Source organism: Crocodylus siamensis, chromosome 15 (assembly GCF_052110815.1).
Source record: "Crocodylus siamensis isolate JL-2025a chromosome 15, ASM5211081v1, whole genome shotgun sequence".
Classification (NCBI taxonomy): Eukaryota; Metazoa; Chordata; order Crocodylia; family Crocodylidae; genus Crocodylus; species Crocodylus siamensis.
The window spans coordinates 51,135,538-51,148,902 of NC_143409.1; the positions used below are offsets into that span (position 1 = coordinate 51,135,538).

A 13,365-nucleotide genomic window follows, 5' to 3' on the forward strand; every position below is an offset into this window, starting at 1 on the left:
CAAAGAACTCCTGCAGCCGCGAGGGCATTTGCACGCACAGTGGCAGCCGGGAGACCCTGTGGCTGGTCAGAAGCATCAGCTCACTACCAAGTGAGGGGCACAATGTCCGCCCACTCTTCCTAGAGCTTGTGCCCCGTTTTGGGCAGGATGCTGCTTCTGCAGGTGCACGGGGGTTGCACCACCCCCTGCCGGCCCATTAGTTTGGCCAGCTCTTTGATCCTCTTGGGGCTGTATGTGGTGACATTTGGAGAGCAGCTCTGTGCCCTGCTCCCAGGGACATGACACAGGCACAGCAGCCTCTGAGCAGCAGATGTGCAGATTCATCCAGGTCTAGATTGAGGGCTGTCCTCCTTTGGGAGCGGCAGGGGGGCACTGGCCCCAGTAGGTCAACAAGGGGAGGCTTCCCAGGCATGAATCCAGGACCCCAAAGTGTAGAGTGTGAATACAGGGAGAGCAGGTCTGTACTGCAGCATCACCACAGAGCTGTTTTCCTGGTTGCTGAAGGGCAAATTTCTTCCCGTTCTTTCTGTATCCCCCACAAAGAGGCTTGAACAGCCTCCAGCTACTCTTGCTGCTCCTGTGTGTGCTGTCATGTCCTACTGGGTGGATCATGCCCTACTGGGTGGAGCAGGAGCTGTTCCAGGTATGCCCCATGGCACCCTTCTCTGTGGGTGACGGCAGAAGCAGGGCAGGGCTGTTTTATGGCTCCTCTCTGCTCCAGGGCTCTCCTGGCTGGGGGAATCCACCTGCTTCCCATCCTTTCTACATGATGGGAGCAGTGTTGTCAACCTCAGACACAAAGAATCTGGCTCCACAGAATTTAGGGCTTGCTTGAAATCATTGGGTTTTTTTAATAGCTGTGTTTTTCATATGCTTTTGAGAGCTCCAACTCCTTCGTAACTGCCTGACTCCAGGAGCTGGGGCTTTAAAAGAGTAACAAATATAATGAAATCTGCGAGCTGCAGACGGTGCAGGAATGTGAAGGGGTGGGAATGCAGCTGAAGCCTGAGGCCAGGCCTTGCAAGGGATGATTGCGCTGAGAGGAAGCCACGTTTTCTATGTGATGGAGATCCCAGTGTTCGGCCACTGCATTCTGGAGGCAGGAAGTTGAAATACCAGGACGGCCAGCTCTCCCCACGATAGCTCGAAAATGCACCTGGAAATGCAGCAATTGCTGTTCATTCAAAATTTATATATATATACACACACACATTTGGATGTTCCTAGTGCAAACGGCTCTGCTGTGTCCTGCCATGTCAGAACGCTTCACTTCAGCACTGAGCAGCCGCCCTGGTGCCTTGTGCAGGCAGGGGTGCAGGTGCCTCTTTGCTCTCTTCTCCCCTGTGGGTTCCTTTGGTTGGACTGTGTCTCCCATGATGCTCAGCGGTACCTCAGTCAATCGGGAAACACTTGTGCATCATAGAAGACATAGTCTGGGCAGGGAGCCTAGTCCATGGGAGGGACTGTGCACAGGAGGCAGCAGAACTACCACATCTGTGAGGCTCCACGGCTGCTCAAATGCTGGACATGGGCTAGCACCGAGCTGACCCACAGCGAAGCAAACAGTTCCTCAATAAAAAATTGAAACAGCCTGAGGAAACTGACCCTCTTCTCTGCAAAGACAATCCCTGGAAAACATTTATTGGTTGCAAGACCCCTTTAGATCCAACATCCCAGACAAATCGTAAGACAGACAAATCGGATAGCAGGACTGAAGTCTTGGGCTTAAAAATGCAAATTTCAACACGCTTAGGTCACTAGTAGGGCAAGTACTGCAGGACCAGGGACCAAAGGTGAAAGGTGTGCCTGAAGAGTGGTTGATCCTTGAAGCACAAAGGAAGTCCATTCCCATGTGGCGATAAGGTAACAGAAGGGCTGGGAAGCCCTTTTGGCTAAAGAGGGAAATCACGGTCCTCTTAAGAAAGAAGAAAGAGGCATATAAACAATGAAGGCTTGGGGCGAGCCCCTAGGAGGATTATTCCATGATGGCCTGCATTTGCAGGGAACAGATCGGAAAGGCTAAAGCAGCAACCAAACTTAGAGTACCAACGGGAATCAAGGACAACGATAAGTCCTTCTTTAGGTAGATAGGGAACAGGAAGAAAACAAACGGGAGTGTGGGATCATTGCTCAACAACTCAGGAGAGCTGGTTACCGGCACCCAAGAGAAAGATGAACTCCCGAATCACTACTTCACCTTGGTCTTTCACCAAACCAAGGGGAAAAGCATGCCAGGTAGAGTACAGGATGCTTGCCTTCCTACTATTGCCATAGAATTGGTGTATGACCAGTTAATAAAGCTGGTCATACACCAATTCTATGGCCTCTTTCTATTAATAAAGATGTATAGAAGTCAGTGGGACTGGATGATCTTCATAGAATCATAGACATCGGGTCGGAAGGGACCTTGTAGATCTTCAAGCCCGACCCCCCGCCTGGGCGGGAGAAAAGACTGGGCTCAAATGAGTCCAGCCAGGTAGTCATCAAGTCTCATCTTAAAGATCCCCAGGGTAGGAGCCAGCACCACTTCCCTAGGAAGTTGGTTCCAGCTCCTAGCTGCCCTAACTGTGAAGTAGTTCTTGCGGATGTCTAATCTAAATCTACGCTCTAATAATGTCCATTGTTCCTTGTCATGCCAGGGGCGCTCGGGGAAACAGTGTCTCCCCCAAACCCTTCTGTTCCCCCCTAGTGAGTTTATAGACAGTCACCAGGTCCCCCCTCAGCCTTCTCTTGTGAAGGCTGAACAGGTTTAGGGCCCTTCATCCGAGAGTGCTGAAGGAGCTGGTTGAAGTCATTGTGGAACCCTTGGCAAAACTCTTCCATAACTCGTGGTGCTCTGGAGAAGTCCCTGAGGACTGGAAGAGAGCCAATGTTGTGCCCAGCCACAAGAAGGGCAGGAGAGAGGACCCGGGTAACTATAAGCCAATCAGCCTAACTTCCATCCTAGGGAAAAACCTAGAAAGCTTCGTCAAGAAGTCTATCTGCAATAGGCTTGCAGAAGGTAAGATTGTGAATGACAGCCAGCGTGGCTTCATCACGGGCAGGTCCTGCCTTACCAACCTCATCTCCTTCTATGACCAGGAGCTCACCACCTGGACACAAGAGAGCAGGTTGACACTGTATACCTTGACTTCCAAAAGGCCTTTGATCTAGTATCCCATGATGTCCTCGCAAGAAAATTAGAGGGTTGTGGGCTTATCTCCAAGACAGTCAGGTGGGTGAGAAACTGGCTGCAGGATAGGACCCAGAGAGTCGTAGTGAATGGATCTGTGTCATCCTGGTGAGAAGTGGGCAGCGGTGTCCCACAGGGGTCAGTGCTCAGTCCTGTAATTTTCAACATCTTTATTAACGATTTGGATGTGGGGGTGAAGAGCTCACTGGCCAAGTTCACGGACGACACCAAGTTATGGGGGAGCATAGTCACGCTTGAAGATAGGCTACAGTTACAGGTGGACCTAGACAGGCTGGCAAGTTGGATGGATCAGAATCTGATGAAGTTCAACACTGAGAAATGTAAAGTGCTCCACCTCGGGACGAGCAACTCCCAACACACCTACAGGCTTGGCGGCACCAAACTAACTAGCACTATGAATGAAAGGGACCTGAGGGTAATAATAAACCACAATATGAATATGAGCCGGTAGTGTGATGCTGTAGCCATCAGTGCAAACCATACTCTGGCATGCATCAATCGATGCATCTCCAGCAAAGCCAAGGGGGTGATTCTTCTGCTCGTCTCAGCACTGGTGAGCCCGCAGCTGGAGTACTGGATCCAGTTCTGGGCACTGCACTTTAACAAGGACGTGGACGAGCTTGAGAGGGTCCAAAGAAGAGCCACCAGTATGGTCAGAGTCTTACAGGCCATATGAGGAAAGGCTGAGGGATCTTGGGACTCTTCAGCCTGAGGGAAAGAAGGCTGAGAGGGGACCTGGTAGCAGCTTACCGCTACACTAGAGGAGTACATCGAGGGCTTGGTGAGCAGCTGTTCACCAGGGCACCTGAAGGGAAAGCCGGAAGTAATGGCCACAAACTCCTGGAGGATCAATTCAGGCTCAACCTTAGGGAAAACTTCTTAACAGTCAGGGTGTCCAGACTGTGGAATAAGCTTCTTCCAGTGGTGATGCAATCACCGACCCGGGAAATCTTCAAGAGGAGACTAGATGGGCAACTTGTTGGGGGTTACGTGACCCCCAGTTGTCTTTCCTGCTTAGTTTAGGGAGCTGGACCCAATGATCTTCTGAGCTGCCTTCTGGCCTTACAGTTGATGAATCTATGAATCCCAAGTCAGCTGTGCCAAGAGGAACGTGCTGGTTGTAGCATGACCCAGGCGTCGAGGGAGCAGGTCTGTACTGCCCTCCTGGGGGAGTGAGGACCAGAACTGCGAAGGGCGGTGACACTTTTCAGTGCAAGGAGGTCCCCGGCTGGACCGTCTGTGGAGCAGCCACTCAGAGAATCAACCCAGACTGTAGGAGGCCAGAGGCCAAGGTTTGTAATGTCTGTCTCTTTCTGTTCATGCTTCTAACACATGCATTTCTGATGCACTATAAAGTCCCCTGAGACTACTGGATTGGACTCCAGAGGAAACTGAGCCAGCCATGGCAATGGGCTGACGGCACCCTGTTCAGTCACTGGTGAGGCCCTTTTAGTCTTGTGGGCTCTGTCAGTGCGGCAGCTCAGAGGGCTGGAAGAAACAGCCTCCCTTGCAGCCCAGAGGCTGGGATGGGATTGCTGGTTCTGTTGCAGGTTCTCCTGGGGTCCTAACCCAGTCACCCCAAGCTTGTCTGCAGTGGCAAAGGCAGTGTACTTGCGGTGTGCATTGTGCAGCCTTGCTCAGGTGCTGGGCAGGCACCAGTGAGAGTGCCTGCGTCAGAGGGCCTATTGGTGTGTACCTAACAGGACCCTGACATGGTCATGTACAGCCTTTCTGGGGCATCACGCACAGTGCACTTATACTGAGACCCCCTTGTGGTCCCCCTTGTACCATCCTTCGATGGGGTAGAGAGGTTAAAAGGGCAGAAATCTCCCAACAAGTCCCTGCTGTCCCACTACTTCTGCTGATTGAGTTTGTTTCTGTGGCAGGTTCCCAATACTGAGAGCAGGATTCTGCGCTTCTGACTGACAAGGGTATTGTCAGCTCCAGCTGCACCAAGCAAGGACTCTGGCTCTGCAGGAAGCCAGCCAAGGAAACAGGGTGCAAAGTGAGTGACTGACGTGGACCTGCCAGCCCACTCCTCTTCATGGATCTTGGACTTTTCAAAGGGTGGCTGCCCCTTGTGCATGAGGTCTGTGAGATCATGTGGGAGCAGCAGGAAATAAGGGACTAGGATACAAAAGCACAGCCAGAGCATTGCTGTCCCTGGGAACATTGAAGACAAGGGATGCAGATGACCCTTGCCAGGGTCCTCTAGGGCCCACAAAAGAGGAAAGTCCAAGAGGCATCATCTGGCAGCAACTCAAATCACAACCACTTGGGATCTCGTGAGGAGCATCGAGGCAGCAATTATTTCAGTGAGTGAGAGGACACCGCATAACCCTGATAATACCGCAAGCTGCTCATGGTGTGTGTGACACCGTTCCTCGCATATCTCCTGCTGCAGACTGAGCTGCTGTGTGCAGCGAGTCATCTCCCATGGCACCACAAGGCTATCCTTCTGGCTGGCAGCATTTTAGGGCTCCTGAGTGTAGAGGCAGGGAGGGGCAGAGACTTGGTCTCCGCATGTAAATGAAGAGCGACTCAAGCCAGCAGCTTAATGGTGGCTTTATTCTAGGCAGCTTATTTCTGCTTTTGGGACAGGGCTGCCCAGAACTCTATATAAGGGACTAAGCCAAAGTCTCAGGCAACACGCACTCTTCGTTTTCAGTTTCAAGGTGGAGGTCAGATCTCCGTGGACCTGGCAGTAGAGGATTCTTCTTCCTGCAAGTCAGGGCTGTCTGCAGCCAAGTTTTTCACGTGGCCCCTGAGTCACAGATGTTTCTTGAGAAGATCCCAAACTCATCCTTAGCTCCCTCTGTGCTGCACCCCAAAACTCCTGCAATTAAGTGAGTCAGCAGCCTCAGCCTCCCCAGTCATTAAATTCTAGACAGGACCAACTGTAACCTGCTCCTCAGTGCCCCTTACCCACTGCTGCTGGGGGGCGTTGACATGAGTCACACAAGGATGACAAAAACCACCCCAGACTTACCTGTGGCCCCTTGTAACCTGCCAATGACAGGGCCACCTACAGTATAGATGAGACAAGCCTGAGCCATCCATCCTGGGAGGGAGAATTTGAGCAACGGCGCTTCTGCAAATCATTCAGTTAAGGTGTTGACTCCTTCTCCTTGGACTGAGCCTCTTGCTCCTCTGGGATCACCTGGTCTTACTGTGGCAGAGGTCTCAGCCTTCTGCACGGGGCTGGGGGGGCAGCTTGTCAGGAGTAAGGACCTGGCAAAAGGCTGGGTCCCCCTCTCTTGCCCAGGTTGGGCTGCAGGAGCCCTTCACAGGTGCTGTCCCACTACCAGTCAGCAAGGGAGCTTTGACCTGCTCTGTTTCCAGCCTGGGCCGGTTCACCCCTCCTTAGGCAACCTGGAGCCCCCGAGCTCCCCCAGAGGCCCGATGCTGGTGCAGACCCCAGTGTGGACACCTGCTCAACACAGCTCCCTGCAACCTCAAACTCCTGGGCTCAAGGGATCCACCAGCCTCAGCTTCCCAGACACTTGGACTACAGGCACAAGCCACTGCACCCAGCTGCCCTCCCAGCCTCCCAACAACACCATTCTCCTTTACTGCCCTATTAAGTAGGCATGTGTAAACTTTTCATCAGTAGTAAGAGGTTCCAGGCCCAGGTTTTGGATTAAACGTTAACTTCCTCAATCTAGCTCTAGCTCCAGCATCATCAGAGAAACATGGGAAATACCTTTTTCACCATAAACAAGTTTACCCACTTAGAAACAACAGTGCAATCAAAGAAGGCTGATTGCAGAGGGAAAGGTGCACAATATACAACCTTAAGGAAAACACTGGCCAGGGTCCACTTCCTACAAAACAAAAAAGCCCCAACAGTCCAGTGGTTCCTTCTCTCATCCAAAGCTGTGAAAAATGAAGTAAGGAAGACTTCTTTTGTGAGCCCTTCTTTCAGATTCTCGTAACTTGGGAAAGTAAGACAAGGGGACCTGTAGGCTTAATCCTGGAAGCCAATCACTCTTTTGACCCCTGCATTCTGGAGCCAGGTACAACACAGAGCTCCCCCTTGAGCTTCCCTGAATGGGACCAGGCCCCAGGGCACACACAGGATGCTGGGCTGCAGTCAGCAGGGGGGAAAGGCCACAGAGATGCAGGGATTCTTGCTGGTCATGGGAACAAAGCCCCCCTCCAGGGCACCCTCAAGGTGGCAGAAGTGGCTGTAGCAAGGAAAGTTCTCCAAGGAGGGGTCTAGGGTCATGGCTACAGGGTCACCGGCATGTTTTTGGGCTCTTCTGAGTCCTACAATCAAGCAGCACAGAGGGAGAGCTCAGAATTCACAAGCAGAGTGACCGCAGCTGGATCCAGTGCAGACGCTGGGACAAAGCCTGCTGTCCGCACCTGGCTAAAGTGGTGAAAGTGCTGAGGAATTTGGGCCAGAAAGGAGTGAGGCTTGCAGTGTTTGGCCTCATGTGTCTGCAGCAGCAAATGGAGAACTGAAACATTTTGGAGGGGAGGGACAGGCCTTTCCACTCTTAGCAGAGCTTGGCTGATAATGAACAGATCCTGCCCTACCTGAGTGGCTCCAGGCTATAAGGGGCCCCCAGAAGTACTACTAGTGGGCAAAACACCGCCGAGGTCTGCGTGCCCCGAGCTGCACAGAGCTGTAACAGAGACCGGAGCCTGGGTGGTGGCAGCAGTAACCCCAGGCTTGCAGGTGTGCACCAGGAAGGGGGATCAGCTTGACATAGACACTCCAGGGCAGAAACCCCAGGTGTGGCTTTCATAGGGCAGCTCAGCACAGTAGCACCCCGTCCTGTCCCGCCATATCTCCCACCCAGCCTTTTGCCCACCTGCCATACACCTGTGGAGCTTTTCCAAGCCCTTGCTGGGTGTAGTCCTAGATGAGGTGAATGTTGCAAGGCACTCTCGCTCCTGGCCTGTACAGCAGCCAGGAAGGGCTGGGACCTGCTTCCCTTTAGAACAGCTGGCCTGAAGCTGTTTTTGGAAAAAGGCCTCCTTTGGCATCTGCTTGCTGCCTCAAGTCATCCACAACACAGCAAGGAAACCAGCACAAGTGGTGACAATCTGCTAGGGCATAAAAGGTAGCCACTGACCCCAGTGTGATTTGAACACACAACCATCTGATCTGGAGTCAGACATGCTGCCATTGCACCATGGGGCCATGCGCTTTGCTGGCTTCACCTGCCTCTTGAGAACTGCCTGGAAGAAGGCCTTCCTCGGTGCACAGAGGGATTCTTCCCCCCGCCCTATTCCAAGCGCCCAGCCCACTGCGTTCCCCAGACTTTTCCTACACTTCCTGTGACTTGCATAGAAATCCAAAAACAACAACTGAACCTCAGCATGGTGTTAACACAGCATTTACTTAAGCATCTAGCTAAAATATCAGTTGTAGTTTTCAACGAGCTGACAAACTACCTTCCGGCAACCTAGTACAAACACACAGGAAACACCCACTGGCTTCACAGTCTTAGTTGTACCCTGCCATCTCCGACTTGAACCACTGGAAATGTTCATTAAAAATGGCAGCACGTACTCAAGCAGGAGCGTACCTGAGAGAAATATATTCTCCCCTCCCCTCTCCTGGCCTTTACACAGCCTCCCCACTTGTCCAACACATCATCAGAGGCTCACTCCCTGCTGGTCAAGATGCCTTGCTTAGTTCATAATAATGGGTCAGTACGTCTAGTATGGGTGCCCAGCTGTTCATACTGAGAATGGAGCTGGAAGATGAAACCTAGTTTACTGCGGAGGTTTGTGGCACAGAACAAGTGATAAAATGTTTATAGAATCACAGAATCAGTGAGTCGGGAGGGACCGAGACAGATCATCTAGTCCGACCCCCCGCCATGGGCAGGAAGGAGCACTGGGAGTGGGAGGGGTCATACGACCCCAGCCAGGTGCCTGTCCAGTCTGCTCTTGAAGATCTCCAGGGAAGGGGAGAGCACCACCTCTCTGGGGAGCCTATTCCAGGCTCTGGCCACCCTGAAAGTGAAGTAGTTCCTCCTAATATCTAACCTAAACCTCTCGTCCCTCAGCGTGTGGCCATTGTTCCTGGTGAATCCAAGGGGGACCCTGGTGAACAGACTTTCCCCGAGTCCCTGCTGCTGGCCCCTGATAAGGTTGTAGGCAGCCACGAGATCTCATAGGGCTGGCCACAGAGGCCCTCAACCATATGAGTGGCCTCCTCTGGACCTTCTCCAGGTTCTCCACGTCCCCCTTGAAGTTCAGCACCCAGAACTGGACAGAGGACTGCAGCTGCGGTCAGACCAGCCGCTCTCTTCATCTCTCAGGAGCCCTGCCCCACGGGGACTACAGGGCAGCCTGTCAGGAGTAAGGAACTGGCAAAAGGCTGGGTCCCCCTCTCTTGCCCAGGTTGGGCTGCAGGAGCCCTTCACAGGTGCTGTCCCACTACCAGTCAGCAAGGGAGCTTTGACCTGCTCTGTTTCCAGCCTGGGCCGGTTCACCCCTTCTTAGGCAACCTGGAGCCCCCGAGCTCCCCCAGAGGCCCCATGCTGGTGCAGACCCCAGTGTGGACACCTGCTCAACACAGCTCCCTGCAGCCTCAAACTCCTGGGCTCAAGGGATCCACCAGCCTCAGCTTCCCAGACACTTGGACTACAGGCACAAGCCACTGCACCCAGCTGCCCTCCCAGCCTCCCAACAACACCATTCTCCTTTACTGCCCGATTCACTAGGCATGTGTAAAAGGCCTCCTTTGGCATCTGCTTGCTGCCTCAAGTCATCCACAACACAGCAAGGAAACCAGCACAAGTGGTGACAATCTCCTAGGGCATAAAAAGCAGCTGTTGACCCCAGTGTGATTTGAACACATAACCTTCTGATCTGGAGTCAGACATGCTGCCATTGCACCATGGGGCCACATGCTGTTAACCCAGAACAGTGTGCAGTTGGCTCTGCCTATTGCTTCATCGCATTGGCGACTCATATTCATCCTGCCCTTGTCCTTGTTGAACCGCATCCTATTCAGATCCACCTGCTTCTCAATCCTATCCAGGTCTGCCTGGATGCGGTCCGTTCCTTCCAGTGTATTCACTTTACCCCACAGCTTGGTGTCATCAGCAAACTTGGACAGGGTGCTCTCCACACCCTCGTTCCGGTCGCTAATGAAGATGTTGAACAGCACCGGCCCAAGGACCGAGCCCTGGGGGACTCCACTGCCCGCACCCACCCAGGTCGACATCGACCCATCCACCACCCCCATCTGGGTGCGCCCCTGGAGCCAGTTTGCCACCCATGTGACCGTGCATTCGTTAATACCGCAGCCCCTCAGCTTGCCCAGCAGAATTGGGTGGGACGCTGTGTCGAAGCCTTCTGGAAGTCCAAGAAGACGACATCGACTTCCTCCTTCCCATCTAAGCTCTTTGTTACCTGGTCATAGAAAGAGACCAGGTTAGTCAGGCAGGATCAGCCTGGCACAAACCCATGCTGGTTACCCCTCAACATCACTTCCCCTGCAGGGCTCTCACAAATGTGGCCCTTGATAATTTTTTCAAAGACCTTCCCCAGGATAGAAGTGAGGCTGACTGGCCTGTAGTTGCCAAGTTCTTCCTTCCTCCCCTTCTTGAAAATAGGGACATTGGCCCTTTTCCAGTCCTCAGGGACTTGGCCCGAGCACCAAGAGTCCTCAAACAGCCGTGCCAATGGCTCCGCAATGCCACCAGCCAATCCCCTCAGCACCCGCGGATGAAGGTCATCCGGGCCTGCCAACTTTACACATCCAAGCCCTCCAGGTAATCCTTATCTGAACTAACAGTCGGGGGACTCGCATCCTTCCCGGGCCTCTCTACGCTGTCACCCGAGAGCACCCCGTTGTCAGCAGACAGGAACACGGAGGGAAAGAGCTTGTTGCAGAGTTCTGCCTTCTCTTGTGCATCTGGCACAATCTGCCCTGCCTGCCCCGTAGGGGTCCAGTGTTACCCCGAGACTTCTTCTTACTACCTATATACTTGAAGAAGGACTTTTTGTTATCTTTAATCCCAGAAGCTAATCTAAGATCCAGTGCTGCTTTTGCCTTTCTCACCAATTCCCGAAAAGCTTGGGTCAGGGAGGTGTACTCCTCCTCTGTCCCTGCCCCCTGCTTCCACCGCCAGTATGCTTTTTTCTTTGCCCTCAGGCCAGCCTGGATATCCACGCTCAGCCAGGAAGTTTTCTTGGACCCTGTTCCCACCTTCCTTCGCAGAGGAATTGCGTCCTGCTGCGCCCCAAGGAAAGCCTCCTTGAGGAAGGACCGCCTTTCCTGGACCCCTGTACTAGCTACCCCCATCGAAGTTGGCTTTCCTAAAGTCAAGCATTTGCGCCGTGCTAGTTACCCTCCCCACCTTCCTCTGAAGAGCAAACTGGATCATTTCATGATCACTGTCCCCTAGCCTCCCTTGTACTAGCACCTCCCTCACTAGGTCGTCCCCAGAGGCTAACACCAGATCCAGTATGGCAGTTCCCTAGTGGGGACAAGTACATCCTGCACTAGGAGTAGGTCCTGGACACACGTCAAGAGCCTTCATGAGTGGGTAGACCTGGCCGACTGCTCCTCCCGGTGATGTCAGGGTAATTCATATCCCCCATGACCACAACATCCTTTGCAGGCACAGCCTCCCCCAGCCGCCTGGAGACTTCCAGATCCAGCTCTTCCTCCTGATGTGGTGGCCTGTAGTCACCCCTACCACCAGATCCCTCTCCCCCCACCCTCCTTACAGTCTGACCCACAGGTTTTCAGTTAAGCCTTCCTCTGGTCCCATTTGGGAGGTAAAACGCACCCACCCATCATAGGGCTTGAACCCACAACTTTGAGATTAGGAGTCTTATACTCCACCAACTGAACTAGCCACGCAGAGAAAGCCTGGGTGCATGCTAGGGGGACCTCGGGGCACAAAGGTGGGGTGCTGTTGTTGGAAAACACTCTCTCTGCCCTGGCCACCAATCCGAACCTCGTATAAGCACAACTTTTCTGCCAGTCAGCAAAGCATTCTCGGCTCAGTCACAGGCATTGTCTTACCCCCGGGCGATTAGTGCCTCCTGGCTCTGGGGGACCACCAGTGGCCTATCTCCAGGGTGGGGTCTGCCAGCAGCTGACCACTGATGAGGGTGGGGGCCCCAGTGGCCAATCGACAACTGGAAGTGCTGGCAGAGTTTCCTTGGGTGTCCCAATGATCACGGGGGGGGCACTGGCCAGAGGTTTCTTTTAGCACTCCCTTTCTGGCCGGTGAGGGCCAATTTCGGGGGTGGGGGGCACATGCCCACCCCCATGCCCCATCTACAAGTCTCTTATGGTCTTATCAGCTTAGCCTATTTGCATGTCAATTCCTGTTTCCTGCATCCCCGGTTACTCCAGGTGTGCCTAGATTGTGTAGGTGCTCCTCATATTACAGCATTTAACACCCCCCCCCCCCCCCGTTTTAAAACTCTTTTTCTTTCTATTTTACCCTTTGGATCTTTCTTGCCTCACCTCCCCACCTTTTTGACAGTGCTGGCCCTGCATGGCCATGCACGCTTTGCCAATCCTCAGCACTGCCTGGGGCTGCCCAAGGGTTGTCGCACCCCAGGGGATTCATGCCTCGTCTGTCATCCCTGCTTGGATGCTAGTTTCAGGGTGCTCCTAATGCTCCCCCATTCAGTTCCTGAAGTGGCATAAGAGCCACCCTTAACACTGAGCCCCAAGGAGTCTTCTTCTACTCCTTCTCCCACTCCCCTCTAGCATGCTGTTACTGCTTCTGGTTTCCCAGGAATGGTTAAAGGACTTACCTTTCCTCCTGTTTCACAAATAAATTGCAATTGCTGATAGTATACAAATATACACCTAAGAAAAGGAGAAAGATTCTTCACCTTTAATGATTTATTTACTATAATGTAATCTTTAATGATTTTTTTCCCTTTGTGTTTATACTTGGGTGCTGTAGGGTAGCTTGGCAACTCTTTGAAAGATAAAACCTATATTTCAGCTAGAAGCTTCTGTAAGTTCTGCGTTAAAATCTTGCCGCAGTTAGGATGTTCTGTTTGGATTAATGCGAAAGTTACAGTGAACGTAGGGAAAGGCTGGAAAATGCAGTGGAATGAGCACTTGGAAGAGGGGAGGGGGCAAGATCCCGACATGCACCGTGTTAAGGGCTTTTGGCAGAAGGATATGAAGCGAAGAAAGAGCTCTTTTGAGCATGTGGCCCCGCGAT

General features: G+C 52.8%; 4 non-coding genes across 4 annotated transcripts; all 4 read right to left on the reverse strand.

Annotated features, from left to right (window-relative positions):
• Positions 1-6,429: 6,429 nt before the first annotated feature.
• LOC149852749 (signal recognition particle RNA) lies at positions 6,430-6,728 on the reverse strand. The gene has a single exon (XR_016439483.1).
• Positions 6,729-8,273: 1,545 nt separating this feature from the next.
• TRNAW-CCA (transfer RNA tryptophan (anticodon CCA)) lies at positions 8,274-8,345 on the reverse strand. The gene has a single exon. It is a non-coding gene; the product is annotated as a tRNA-Trp (tRNA).
• Positions 8,346-9,527: 1,182 nt separating this feature from the next.
• On the reverse strand, positions 9,528-9,826 carry LOC149852751 (signal recognition particle RNA). Its single transcript, XR_016439482.1, has one exon.
• Positions 9,827-9,991: 165 nt separating this feature from the next.
• Positions 9,992-10,063, reverse strand: TRNAW-CCA (transfer RNA tryptophan (anticodon CCA)). Its single transcript has one exon. It is a non-coding gene; the product is annotated as a tRNA-Trp (tRNA).
• Positions 10,064-13,365: the final 3,302 nt, after the last annotated feature.